This window comes from Tasmannia lanceolata, unplaced genomic scaffold (genome assembly GCF_043159265.1).
Source record: "Tasmannia lanceolata isolate RefF3 unplaced genomic scaffold, GAP_Taslan_0.1 ptg000300l, whole genome shotgun sequence".
NCBI classification, from domain to species: Eukaryota; Viridiplantae; Streptophyta; class Magnoliopsida; order Canellales; family Winteraceae; genus Tasmannia; species Tasmannia lanceolata.
In genome coordinates this window covers 17,501-25,464 of record NW_027518975.1, presented here as the reverse complement: position 1 = coordinate 25,464, position 7,964 = coordinate 17,501, and the positions used below count along the sequence as shown (strand labels likewise).

General features: G+C 35.6%; 3 non-coding genes across 3 annotated transcripts; 2 read left to right on the top strand and 1 right to left on the bottom strand.

The window, feature by feature from the left end:
* The first annotated feature begins 928 nt into the window (after positions 1-928).
* TRNAS-GGA (transfer RNA serine (anticodon GGA)) lies at positions 929-1,015 on the top strand. The gene has a single exon. It is a non-coding gene; the product is annotated as a tRNA-Ser (tRNA).
* A 1,268-nt stretch (positions 1,016-2,283) lies between these two features.
* Positions 2,284-2,356, bottom strand: TRNAT-UGU (transfer RNA threonine (anticodon UGU)). The gene has a single exon. It is a non-coding gene; the product is annotated as a tRNA-Thr (tRNA).
* A 1,728-nt stretch (positions 2,357-4,084) lies between these two features.
* Positions 4,085-4,157, top strand: TRNAF-GAA (transfer RNA phenylalanine (anticodon GAA)). Its single transcript has one exon. It is a non-coding gene; the product is annotated as a tRNA-Phe (tRNA).
* Positions 4,158-7,964: the final 3,807 nt, after the last annotated feature.

Here is a 7,964-nt window from a genome sequence, read left to right as displayed (position 1 = left end):
TCCATTTATCCGAGATCTAGGCATGGTTAACAATCCATTCCATAATTCTTCTCATTACCCCTAGAGGGAAAATGATCCCACAAACAAAGGAATTGTATAGTACGAAATCACATAAAAACAAACGGACTCATTCTAAAAAAAAAGGTGTCGACCTTCCACTCAAATTGTCCCTTTGGGGCAGGGATGGATAGGAAATATTTGAATCCGATTGTATTTCATTTAAATTAAGTATTAAGTATAAATATTAAGTAGTATACCAATGAACGGAACTATTCCTATTTTATCGAAGCTCAGGAATCAAGGAAGTTTTTCCTACAGATTCTGATGACTCTAGAAGTTTTGATTTGATTATGATCCAAAGAAAAAAAAAATCAAATCAAATAATAGAATCATTCCATGATGAAAATAGAATAAGAATAACCATCCATTTTTTGTGCATAGTGTGTATACACCACGCAATCGAAATATCAAAAAAATCCATGGGACGATTCATGAATTTGTAATAGATTGTGGGGTAGCTCATGAGAGGAATTGTTGTTGAGAAATCTGAAACTAGAAAGGAATTTTGGAATTCCTATGGAACCATAATAGTCTAAATGTAACCATAGTATAAAATAGGGTCAGTTGACTTGTTCCAATTCATTGGTTTAATCCAGTATAAATCTAAGAATAAGACGGGATCGTCTTCTTGACAAACATGAATAGATAGATTCTATCTATTTTTTTTTAATCTTTTTAATAAGATAAGAAAAAGATAAGAAAAAAAATGTTTTTTTATCCCTCGATCCTCGAGGGAAGATCTTTCTTTAATGAAAAGTTTTCTATTTTCTATTTAGAATTGATTGGTCATACCTGTATTGCAATAATACAATAATATGAATGACTCGCTATTCACTCGGTTTCTGGGTCATAATCATAAGATTATGTAGGAGAGATGGCCGAGTGGTTCAAGGCGTAGCATTGGAACTGCTATGTAGGCTTTTGTTTACCGAGGGTTCGAATCCCTCTCTCTCCGTACCTTCACCTAATTCACCAACGGTACCGACTACAATGTATCAAATCAAATAACAATTGATACGAGTATTCCAATCGTACTTTATTTGATATAGATTCTCTATTCCTAATTGCTGTGGTATGGAAAATACCGGAACGGAAAGAATGGACAAGGAATAAAAATCTCACCGCTGATCCATTTGTAATACGTGAATGGGAGAAAAATCCGGATCAAACCTCTTAGATCTATTTACTTCGGCGAAAGAAAAAAAAGGGGCTTGTCCAAAGCTTTGTTATTTTAGTTAGGTTCAAGTCTGACGGGAATAATATTCTACGACTAGCAACTCATTGATTTTCAAACCGATCCACTTAATATCTATTATTTGATTTACTAATCCTTTATATTGGGATGAATAAAGACTCAAATGTTTTGCCAACTCCTCGTGGGGGGATGAATCCATATAATTTTGAATCAGAGCTCTGGATCTTTGTTCATCCCTCATAGTAATAATATCTTGGGGTTTGCAGCGATAACTTGGGATATCTACTATACGGCCATTAACTAAAATATGTCTATGATTAACTAATTGCCTGGCTCCCGGAATGGTCGAAGCCATACCCAATCGAAAAAGGATGTTATCCAAACGCATCTCAAGTAGTTGTAGTAAAACCTGACCTGTTGACCCTTTGGCTTTCCCAGCAATACGAACATATCTAAGTAATTGTTGCTCTGTCAGACCATAATGAAAACGCAATTTTTGTTTTTCTTCTAGACGAATACGATATTGAGATCTTTTCCCGGAACGCGATTGGTTTCTAAGATCACTTCCGGATCTAGGTCTTTTCCTAGTGAGTCCCGGTAAAGCCCCTAGACGGCGTATTTTTTTGAAACGAGGCCCTCGGTAACGAGACATAAAGACTCCTTAATTTTATTGAAATTTCATTTTACAGAATAAACCTAAATTAATACTGAACTAAACGATAAACGAAGCTAAATCCACTGAAGTACTACAAAGAGGAATAAGATGAATTGTATCAATATCCGTATTATTTTGTATATTGTATATATGGGAAGTTAAGGATCCTTTTCTTGATTTGTTCTGTATAGATCAAACGGCTCCAATCCGTTTTTTATTCTTTATTCATAGTTGGAAGTTCCCGCGACATAACATAATAGATCGGTAACCCGACATTTGGAGAAAAAAAAGGGGGGGGTCTTCTCAATATTCCTTGGTCTCAAGGAAAGATGATCAATCCTGATAAAAAAAAAAAAATAGAACAAATAGAGAAAGCCGACTATCGGAATCGAACCGATGACCATCGCATTACAAATGCGGTGCTCTAACCTCTGAGCTAAGCGGGCTCATATAACAGAAATAGTGCGTGAATAGGAATTCGGGAAACTATTGGGATCTTAGTTAGCTATTAGCTATTAATAATTATTAATATTAATTATTATAAATTATTATAACATATTAATTAATATTAATAATTATTAATATAATATGAATTTTGATTTTATTTTTGATTATTTTCTATTTGATTATTTATTTTTGATTATTTCATTTATTAGTAGTCACTAGCACTAGAATTTTTTTTTTTCATTCAAATCAAATTTAAAAAACGCAAAATAATACTATATACATATGAAATAATTCTATATTCTATTATAGAATAGAATATAACTATTAGTTATAGCAGTTATAGCAGATTATATGAATTCTATTTCTATTAGAGTGTAGTTCCTAAGGAAAGGATAAGATAAGGATGCAATCCAGATCCTACTGAGATATTCCTTTTGTTTCATTCGGAAAGGGAGGAGATAGGACGAAAAAAAAAAAAAGAAGAATGAATATCGACCGTTCCAGTATTCCAAACTGCGCGGGAAAAATGAGAGGGGGGGGGAACATCTATATGTGGGATATATCCATCCATATTGAATTGCAGATACATCAATGATAGAATCATTTCTGATTGGACCAAATAATGGAATGGTCCTCCAATAGATATGAAAGAAGATGGGCAAGAAATAAAATAGGAGCAGACACTTTTTCGATATAGGAATCAGTATCTAATGAATTCAATGGTTCCAACATAAATGAAAGAAGGGGATGGGATCACAATGAGATCGAGATCTCATAAGGGGGATATGGCGAAATTGGTAGACGCTACGGGCTTGATTGGGTTGAGCCTTGGTATGGAAACCTACTAAGTGGTAACTTCCAAATTCAGAGAAACCCTGGAATTAAAAATGGGCAATCCTGAGCCAAATCCAGTTTTCTGAAAACAAGGGTTCAGAAAGCGAGAATCAAAAGAAGGATAGGTGCAGAGACTCAATGGAAGCTGTTCTAACGAACGGGGTTGACTACATTGGTAGAGGAATCCTTCTATCAAAACTCCAGAAAGGATGACCTTATTTAAGTACATAGACGTACTTAAATATCAAATGATTAATCACGACCCGAATCCGGATTTTTTGATTATTTATATGAAAAATTGCAGAATTCTTGCTAAATTAAATCGATTCCAAAAGGAAGAATCGAAGATTCAGTGATCAAATCATTTACTCCAGAGTCTGAAAGATCTTTTGAAGAACTGATTAATCGGACGAGAATAAAGATAGAGTCCCATTCTACATGTCAATACCGACAACAATGAAATTTATAGTAAGAGGAAAATCCGTCGACTTTTGAAATCATGAGGGTTCAAGTCCCTCTATCCCCAATAAAAAAAAAAAGGCCTATTTTATTCCATTCCCTAACCATTTATCCTCTTTTTTCGTCAGTGGTTCAAAATGAGCTTAGCTATGTTTCTCACTCACTCTACTCTTTCACAAATGGATCCGACCAGAAATCTTTCTCTCTTATCACAAGTCTTGTGATAGATATGATCTACGTACAAATGAACATATATGGCAAGGAATCTCCATTATTGAATCATTCACAGTCCATATCATTACTCTTACACTTACAAAGTCTTCTTTTTGAAGATCCAAGAAATTCCAAGGCTGAGGTAAGATTTTCTAATGTTTTTTGAGTCCCTTTAATTGACATAGACCCAAGCCCTCTAGTAGGATGATGCGTCGGGGATGGTCGGGATAGCTCAGCTGGTAGAGCAGAGGACTGAAAATCCTCGTGTCGCCAGTTCAAATCTGGTTCCTGGCACGTGGTTAATATATCGAATAGATACTCATACAAATGAATCGATATGGATCGGGATCCATATTCTATTCGTTAATAGTCTAGATCATGATACATACTTATCCATCTAGGGATATATCTAGATCCCCCATTTTTTTTTTTGATGGGTAAAGAAAAGAATTAGATTCTGTTCCCTCTTCTTTTTTGTTTGTTCATACTGTACCTGCTCTCGCTCAAAAAGAATGTTAATACTTCATACATATTTGAATTGAAGTTAGTTGGCTGAAAACCCAAAAGTCTAGTCTAGAGAGGAATCGAAGGGTAGGAATAGACAGGATTCATTTCAGATACAGTACAAAGAAAATCTGATCCCCTTTTCATTTCTGAATTTTGAGTTCATAATTTCATATTTTCTTTCATATTCTATTTCTTCACTTTCTCTTTCTTCACTCCCTCCTACGTGACTTTTCGGGGCCCATCTAAGTGATGTGCGCGGTACAAAGTTCATGGTGCAGAACTCTTTTGATTCATCCTATTGGCTTTGCTCATCCGAAATGGATATCTTCCAAATTGGGGAATATCAATGAAGCCCCTTTAGTAGCCCATTCATAATACTGAGATGAGAGTCCAGTTATTCTGTTTCATCTAGAACAGAACATAAAAAGATTCCTTGAATATCTGGAGTCGTAGAAGTGAATATTAGTTTCTTATCATTCAATGAGCATCTTGTATTTCATAGAAATTGGGGGCAATATAATCCTTACGTAGGGGCCAGCCTATCCAACTTTCAGGCATCAAGATACGTTTCAGGCGTGGATGATTTTCATAAGAGATTCCCAACATATCATAAGATTCCCGTTCTTGAAAATCAGCACTTTTCCAAATCCAGAAAACAGACGGGATTCTAGGATTCCTCCTTGGGGCAAATACTTTTATGCATACCTCTTCGGGTTGATCCACACCATACTGTATTCTCGTAAGATGATACACACTAGCTAACAACCCGCCCGGTGCTACATCATAAGCACACTGGGAACGTAGATAATTGTAACCATATACATATGAAATGACAGCAATGGAGTACCAATCCTCGGGCTTTATTTGTAAAGTCTCTATTCCTTGGTAATCGAAGCCCAAAGATCTATGCACTAGCTCATGCTTGACTAGCCAAGCAGATAAACGACCTTGCATCTTCTTGATCTCTCCCACATTTGTATTTGTATGAGTATTTCACATTTACGATGAAATTTATGAAGATTTACCCGCTGTTTGTTATTCTGCACAAAAGCATCCTGCCTAATTCACTAATTCGTGGGAAGATACTGAACTTTTGTATTTGAAAGATGTTTCAGTTTCAGGAGGTATTTCTGAAGTAGATGGAGATTTATAGAGTAATCCTTGATCGTAATTTCCAGTATGAGTACTGCGTCCAACATGAAACTTGTGATTGGTAGTAAAATATCGATTTTCCTGTTGAGACCCAATTTGATCTTCATAGATTTCTCGAGATACTTTCTTACGAAGTTTCGTTATAGCATCTATAACTGCCTCTGGTTTGGGTGGGCAGCCCGGCAAATAGACATCCACAGGAATTAGCTTATCGACTCCCCGAACGGTACTATAAGAATCCGTACTGAACATCCCTCCTGTAATAGTACAAGCTCCCATCGCAATGACATATTTTGGTTCAGGCATTTGCTCATATAATCTCACTAAGGAAGGCGCCATTTTCATTGTTACTGTGCCGGCTGTTAAAATGAGGTCTGCTTGCCTAGGACTCGATCTTGGTACCAATCCATAACGATCAAAGTCGAATCGCGAGCCTATTAATGAAGCAAATTCAATGAAGCAACAACTGGTACCATAGAGAAGCGGCCATAAACTGGAGAGTCTTGACCAATTCGAAAGATCATTCGATGTAGTTGAAATAACTGAATTTTGGGTTGTTTGGTCAAGTAACGGAAACTCAATAGAATTAATAACTGTCTCAATGTAATCTTTTCTTTGTTTTTGATTTTGATTGTCTGAATATTCAGGAGCTAAGACCATTCCAATGCTCCTTTTCGCCATGCATAAACTGAACCAACAATTGGGATAAGCACGAAAATGAAAGCTTCTATAAATACAGATACACCCAATACATCGAAACTCATTGCCCATGGATAAAGAAAGACCGTTTCAACATCAAAAACAACAAAAACTAGAGCAAACATGTAATAGCGAATTCGGAATTGTAACCAAGCATCCCCCATTGGTTCTATACCCGATTCATAACTAGAGAGTTTCTCTGGTCCTTCACTAATCGGGGCTAAAACTCCCGAAATTAGAAATGCTAAAATAGGAATAAGACTTGATATTATTAGAAATGCCCAGAAAATATCATATTCGTAAAGCAGAAACATAGATGCACTCTCATGAATGTGGAATATACCGAATTAGTCGATTCAAATTGGAATTGTCAATTCATCCATAACTGCTTAGTCGAAACAACAATTTTGATCGAACCACATAGTTGAGTTTGTTTGCTGCGGGTCATGCCTCGTTTCAAGATTCATCCAATAGAATCCCACTTACCCTTTCTTCAATTCTATTTAGATATGGTGTAGACATATTATGTTCTTGTACAAATAAGACTCTCTCACTTTACCTTGGGTTTTCTATAAAAAAAAAAATAAATGAAAGAATATTTTCATTTTCATCAAAAATGAATAAAAAAAAGATTAATTCAATATTAATTATATTATCTATAATTATGTGAAAATAAAATGGAAATATTCCATTTTCAATGAAAATATTCAATGAATATAATATAATAATATAATAAAATCAAAGAAGAGGTCTGGCTCATTTTTTTTTTTCTCTTTTGTAGTAGAATGCCTAGCTCGGGATTTAGGGTATATTCTACTCGGTTGGCGTTGGTGTATTCTTTTCATTAAGATCGGGGTATAGAATCATTGTTTCTATTGATTCGATATGAATACATAAACAGAAACAGAATGCATCGACCAATTAGACTCTCTCCTTGTCCCAGATTTATACTTAATTGATTTGATTCAATCTTCAATCTGTTGAATTATGAGGAACCCTTACATAGAACAACTCATGGGTTCCTATACCCAAATTAGATACTTTTGACCTGTACTATCCCGACAGGACCCCCCAGAAACAATCGAGTTATTTAAATCGAGTTAAAAGTCTTGAAAGAGTCATCCTATTTCGGACCCATTTCTAGTACCCAAAATCGCTATTTGGAATGACTCGAAATACTTATTAATGTAATAACACCTAGTAAGACCAACCAATGGGTTAGGTTTCGTGACAATCAAAAGAGGTTTCGTTTGAAGCAAACCCACACAATGGAGCGTACCACAATGGTAGAGTCGGCCGAATCATAAATTATCTACAGAAGATAGCTCTGATGGAATCACGCGTTGTCGAACAATTCGACAGACCAAATCCCCAAAAACACTCATAGAAATAGAAGAGAGCACAAACGTTGATACCTTTAGGACCAATTCATTATTTCTGAAACAATGAATTTGGGTTGTTGTTCCACCAAAGAGCGATCAGTCGGGGGATTGGATTCCTAACTCATCCAAGTTCAAACAGACCCCTAATCTTCTTGCATAAAGTCTGCATCGGTAGAATCGACAGAATTGAAATGATGAGCAATTGGATTGGAGTAGGTTGGGATACAAAAAAATAAGTATTGTACAGAAAGATAAAAATAACTAAACTACTTGCTTTGCCTTTGCTAGGCCGGCTATACGAAGAAAAGTCTAGTCTATTTTACAATGTTTACAATGAAACTTACCGAAGAGCTTTCTTTTT